Consider the following 6347-nt stretch of genomic DNA (forward strand, 5'->3'; position numbering starts at 1 on the left):
AAAGCAAACATGCACATTAGTTTGCCCGATTTCTTCTTCCTAATAAGTACCCACGTAAATCACGGCAGATCATCTGTTGCCGCTCCCATGTTTAGGAAATCAATTATTATTGTAGCCAATTTAGATCATGCGGTATGCTTTCATAGGAAAGGAAATCTTGTTTCAAATTTTCTTAGAGGTTGCTTCTCGTGTCATGCAATTGGACGATGTTTTGATCTGTAATAGAGATTTGTGTCTTGCAAACTTACTTGTTCAGAACAGTGCAAGGTACGGAGCTGGAAGAACCCATATAGTTGATAGAAACACACTATATTTTAGTTTGAAGCATGTCTCATAGAATATTGAAGCACTGATTTGAACTCTTATTAGCTCTTGATTTTAAGAAACAAAAGTTTCCGATGATGTGCAAATCTGATTTCCCAATAAGCAACAAACTTGTTTCCAATGGGAATCAAATCTGCTTCTGGCGCAACTGAAATTTTCTTCGGCATGAAAGACACTTCGTTTTCTTTGCTGTTTTTTCTTGTTTCCGTGGACAAAGAATTTGCTTCTATGTTAAAAAAAAGCTTGCTTTTAATTAATAGAAGTTTGTGTCTTATGTCACATGGTATACAGCTGCTTCGAAGGCATCAATGCAGTAGCATATTGCTTCGAATCACAAATACATATATTTTCATTAACAAAAATAATTACATGGTTACACATGCTTCATAGGAATGATGCACTCCCTCCGATTCAAAATATTTTTTCAAGAATATATGTATCTAAACATGTTTTAGTATATAGATACATCCACTTTTAGATAATTATTTTGAACTGGAGGTAGTATGTGCTTCCGACAAAAATAAAATGTGATACAAACTAATAGGATTGTGCTTCCGTGGAGAAAAAGTTCAGTTTGTTTCCATGCTTGCTTGGTAGTATGTGCTTCCGACAAAAATAAAATGTGATACAAACTAATAGGATTGTGCTTCCGTGGACAAAAAGTTCAGTTTGTTTCCATGCTTGCTTGGTAGTATGTTTTTTTTCGAAATGGGGAATAAAACCCCGGCTTCTGCATCATGATGATGCACACGGCCTTTTATTAAGATTAAGAGTATTACAAAAGTTATTACATCTCAAGCGTTACCGAGGATTGATACAAGAATCAACCATCGAAAGAAACAAAGCACCAATAGACTACAGAAAACTGTATCCATCAAAGTAGCCGCCTATTGTGCCACCAGCCAGTCTGGCACAAGATATCCTGAGCGACCGTCAGGAGTCGTGTGCATCCAGTAACGATAGTATCCCGATGTCCCTCCGGTGACAGTAGAGCCCACAACTGAACCCAATGTGCCATCGTATGGATAACCTGCAAAAAATGAAAAGATTGTTTTTTGTTAAAAATGATGTCATTCCTCGCCCTCCATATAGCCCAACATAAGGCCGAGACTCCAACCCGGATGAAAGCCTTAGATTGTCTATCAACTCCATTTAACCAATTGCCAAACATATTTGTAATATTGGTCGGAGGTGGAAGAGTAAAGGTAAAAGTGATCGTGCGCCAAAGTAATTTAGCTAAAGGGCAAGTGATGAAGAGGTGTTCAATAGTCTCCTGTTCTCCACAGAAAACACATTTTGTACACCCATTCCACCGTCTTTTAGCTAAATTATCTTTCGTGAGTAAAACCTTATTACTCAGAAACCACATAAAAAATTTATCTTAAGAGGAACTTTAACTTTCCATAGGTATTTTCGCAGAAAGGGGGTGTGGTCATTCATAAGATCCTCATACATAGATTTAACTGTAAACAAACCATTGGTTGTTAAATTCCAAATAAAACGATCTTTCTCATCATTCAAAGTAACCCTGATAAGTTTTTGGCACAACTGTAACCACAAATTCCATTTGTTTCCCACCAATAACCTTCTGAAACTGATATTCAGAGGTGTTTGGGCTAACACATGAGCTACCGTTACATTTTTGTGGTGCACAATATTATATAAGGATGGGTATTTTTCAGCTAATGGTCTTTTTCCTAACCAAATATCTTCCCAAAAACAAGTAACTTCACCATTACCAACCCTGATGAACCCTCTACTGAAGAAAACATCCTTCACCCCCATCAATCCCTTCCAAAAAGGAGAATCTGTGGGCTTAGCTTGTACTCCGGATAATGTTTTTTGTCTTAAATATTTATTTTGTAACAATTCTTGCCACATCCCATCTTCATTAAGAAGTTTATAAAGCCACTTACTCAATAAACATTTATTCTTAAGTTCTAGAACCTCAATACCTAATCCCCCTTGATCCTTGGTTCGGCATACAATATTCCATTTTGTAAGTCTATATTTTCTTTTATTTTCATCAGATTGCCAAGAGAATCTAGACCTATAAAAATCCAACCTTTTCCTTACCCCAACAGGTATTTCTAGAAAAGATAGCATAAACATAGGTAAGCTTGTTAAAACTGAATTGATAAGGACAAGTCTATCCCCATAGGATAGTAATTTTCCTTTTCAGCATCCCAATCTGCTTTCAAACCGAGTCTCCACTGGATACCAATCAGAATTTCTAAGTTTTCTGTAATGGATAGGAATACCTAAGTACCTAAAGGGTAATGAACCAGCGTCACATCCAAATATCTGCTTATACTGGTCCATCTCATCCTTCGCCTTACCAAAACAAAAAATCTCGCTTTTATGGAAGTTAATTTTAAGCCGTGAGAGTTCTTCAAAAAGACATAAAATTAACTTCATATTAACAACTTTCATAAGGTCATGCTCCATAAAAAGGATAGTGTCATCGGCATATTGTAATATAGAGATACCTCCCTCAACAAGATGAGGAATAAGTCCTCCCACTTGACCATCATTTTTAGCTCGTTCAATTATGATGGCTAGCATATCCACTACAATATTAAAAAGAATCGGAGACAGCGGATCACCTTGCCTCAACCCTTTTTTTGTTTGGAAATAATGACCAATGTCATCATTTACCTTTACCCCAACACTTCCCCCTTGTACAAATTGTTGCACAATTCTACACCATTCAGGGGCAAACCCCTTCATCCTCAAAGTCTGTTGTAGAAAAGGCCATTTCACTTTATCATATGCCTTCTCAAAATCAATCTTAAATAAAACCCCATCCAATTTTTTAGTATGTAACTCATGTATTGTTTCATGTAGAATGACCACCCCTTCTAAAATGTTCCTCCCCGGCATAAAGGCTGATTGTGTGGGTTTTATAACTCGTGGGGTAATCCCCGTTATACGATTTGTGCCAGCTTTAGTAGAAATTTTGAAACACACATTCAACAAACAAATAGGTCTATATTGTTGTATTTGGACCGCATCCTCCTTTTTAGGTAATAAAGTGATGACACCAAAATTCAGTTTGTAGAGAGGCAAGTCCCCAGTACTAAACTGATTAAAAAGCGCCAACAAATCATCCTTTATTATAACCCAACAGTTTTGGTAAAACTACGCAGGAAAGCCATCAGGTCCTGGAGCTTTGTTACGTTCCATCTGAAAAAGCGCCTCATGAACCTCTTCCTCTGAAAACTGTGCTGTCAAAATATCATTCTCAGCATCAGATATCTGAGGAATGTCCTGCACTTCTTCCTCTACCAAAGAGATATTATTTGGGACCGACGTCCAAAATAATTTCTTATAAAATTCAGTAATATAGACCTTCAGATTATCCTCCCCAACAATAGTTCCCTCTTGTTGTTCTAACTGGAAAATTTTCTTTTTACGATGTTTTCCATTTGCAATCAAATGAAAATACCTTGTATTATTTCCTCCTTCTTGGATATGTTTAACTTTCGCTCTTTGAGCCCATTTAGATTCCTCATCTCTTCTTAGTTTATTTAGATCATCGTTTGCCTTTTTTAAAACCGTCCTTTCCGCCAAAGTCAAAATATTCGTTTCAGCTTTCACATCTAAATGATCAATTATCCCAAGTAACCTCTCCTTCTGTTTTTTATACTTCCCGCTTTGATTTTTTGCCCATCCTTTTAAATTTTTTCTTACATGCCTAAGTTTATTCAACCAAGTCTCCATTGGATTCAAACCCACCATCACCGACTTCCATTCTTTATCAATCATATCAACAAAACCCTCTTGACGCAACCAATGCAACTCAAAAGAAAATTTTGGCTTATTGCCCAAGTGTGCCTTCACTCCTGAATCAATAAGAATCGGTGTATGGTCCGAGTCAGCCCTCGTTAAAGCATGTACAGTGACTAGGGGAAATTTTTGTTCCCAAGAAATGGAGGCTAGCACTCTGTCTAGCTTTTCATAAGTTGGTTCCTCTCGACGACTCGCCCACGTGAACTGTCGCCCCGACATGGAAATCTCACACAAGTTCAAATGTTCAATGATCGCATTAAAAACAAAAGGCCAACGAGCTCTGAAGTTATCATTGTTTTTTTCCTTTGGCTTTCGAATAATATTGAAATCACCACCTACCAACATAGGTAATGTTTCAGCCTCACATATTCTCACCAATTCGGCCAAGAATTCTGCTTTATGTGCATCTTGGGCAGCCCCATAGACTGGCACTAGAATCCATTCAAAACCATCCCGTTTACACTTGACATGGAGTTTTACACAAAAATCTCCAGTACTCACCTTTAGCACCTCAAGAGTGTTTGGATTTATTCCCACTAAAATACCTCCAGACCGACCATGAGGTGGTAAACAAAACCAAGTATAACTATATCCCGCCGCAAGTTGATTCAAAAAAGGAATAGAGAAATTAGACCTTCCAGTTTCCAATAAAGCTACAAAGACTAATTTATGTTCTCTAATTGCTTCTTTAACAAACAAATGCTTAGCGGTATCCCCGAAACCCCCAGGATTCCAATTCATTCCTTTAAGATTCTGCATTAGGAAAATTGTTTTTTAATTCTTCTTCTTGTACTTTTACGAATATTATTTGTATCGTAAGTTTTCCTGACCCTAGTTTTCTTTTTATTGATTACTAGACTAAATGTTCCAAATGATCATCTAAATCCAGCGGGATGCCATCATCCTCAATCAAATCTTCACACAAAGTAGAAACTTTAGACATCACCAGATTTGAAGGGTCTTCCTCTCTATTCACATTCTCTTCCACATTTTTTTGTAAAATTGTTAAAATACGCTCTTCTTCTAGCAACTTAATGCCTCTAATTGATTTCACTATCTCCTCTTGAGATTTTCCTAAAGATATACCCAAACTATTGGCCCTATTTAAAAATTCAGATTCAGGTATATCAACAATAGAAAATTTTGAAGGTAAAGACTCACCTGCACAAGCAGAAACATCTCTCAACTGTGCATTCATCATTGCCTTATCCATCTAGGGCATGTCCACATTAGCCTGGCCCCCAAGTCTTTTACTAGTCCTCACACCCGAGGGCCTAGAAATACCCCCAAAAGCAATAACCTCCTCCACAGTAGGACGAGCTGACATGTTATCAGAGGGACCTTCAATTAGAGAAAGTGAAACAGTAGGTTTTGCAAGCTTTGGTGTAATACAAGGAAAAACAAAATACTTACCATCAGTCAGTGGAGATGAGGCAATCCCCATCGAACCCTGTAGACTAATGTTTGCAAACTCCCCCCTTGTAGACACCGGCGTCTTAGAAGTAGAAACTTCCTTAGTCATGTCCGAGCTAGCCAAAACAGGCTCCAAAACTGACCCTACATCACAGCAATCATCTTCACTATTTATATCTAATGAAGTACTATCAGTGTTATTTGTGCCATTTAAATAAACGTTTCCTAGATCAACTATATGAGCACTCTTTTCATCAAAATGTATGGCTGCCATACCTTTGGCTGTAGCATTACCACACACATCCGATCCCTTCAAAACGCCTGGTGCAGAACTGGCAGTCAGTATGTGCTTCCGACAAAAATAAAATGTGCCACAAACTAATAGGAGTGTGCTTCCGTGGACAAAAAGTTCAGTTTGCTTCCATGCTTGCTTCTATACGGCACGAACCATTAAGCCGCTGCCTTCAGTGTGCACGATCAAGGCACGTTACCGTGCTAGGATAGCAGGACGTGGTCACCCTAATGGAGCACCATGCCAATATGATTTTCCGACGGTGTCCGTACTTCATCGCAGTGTTGGTGCTTCAAACAGTAGACGCTGATCAGCGTAAACCATCACAACTCTATGCGGCAATCTGTTTGTAGGAAGCATAATATAATCTATGTAGAAGCAGACAAATTTGAAATGTATAATATAACCATGAATCCAGACAATTGTACATACAATGTACAAACTTCATCGATCATTTCATAATACTTTACACAAGAAATCATGGACAAGAAGTACATTATACACTATATAAAAGCTGGCTGTTTTC

The 6347-nt window shown here is 37.9% G+C and overlaps 1 long non-coding RNA gene across 1 annotated transcript; it reads right to left on the reverse strand.

Annotated features, from left to right (window-relative positions):
• Positions 1-1026: 1026 nt before the first annotated feature.
• Positions 1027-5680, reverse strand: LOC127296722 (uncharacterized). The gene is made up of 3 exons (XR_007848682.1): positions 5530-5680; positions 5278-5436; positions 1027-1354 (listed from the first exon to the last, which is right to left on the reverse strand). It is a non-coding gene; the product is annotated as an uncharacterized lncRNA (long non-coding RNA).
• Positions 5681-6347: the final 667 nt, after the last annotated feature.

The sequence above is a fragment of the Lolium perenne genome, chromosome 4 (assembly GCF_019359855.2).
Source record: "Lolium perenne isolate Kyuss_39 chromosome 4, Kyuss_2.0, whole genome shotgun sequence".
Taxonomy (NCBI): Eukaryota; Viridiplantae; Streptophyta; class Magnoliopsida; order Poales; family Poaceae; genus Lolium; species Lolium perenne.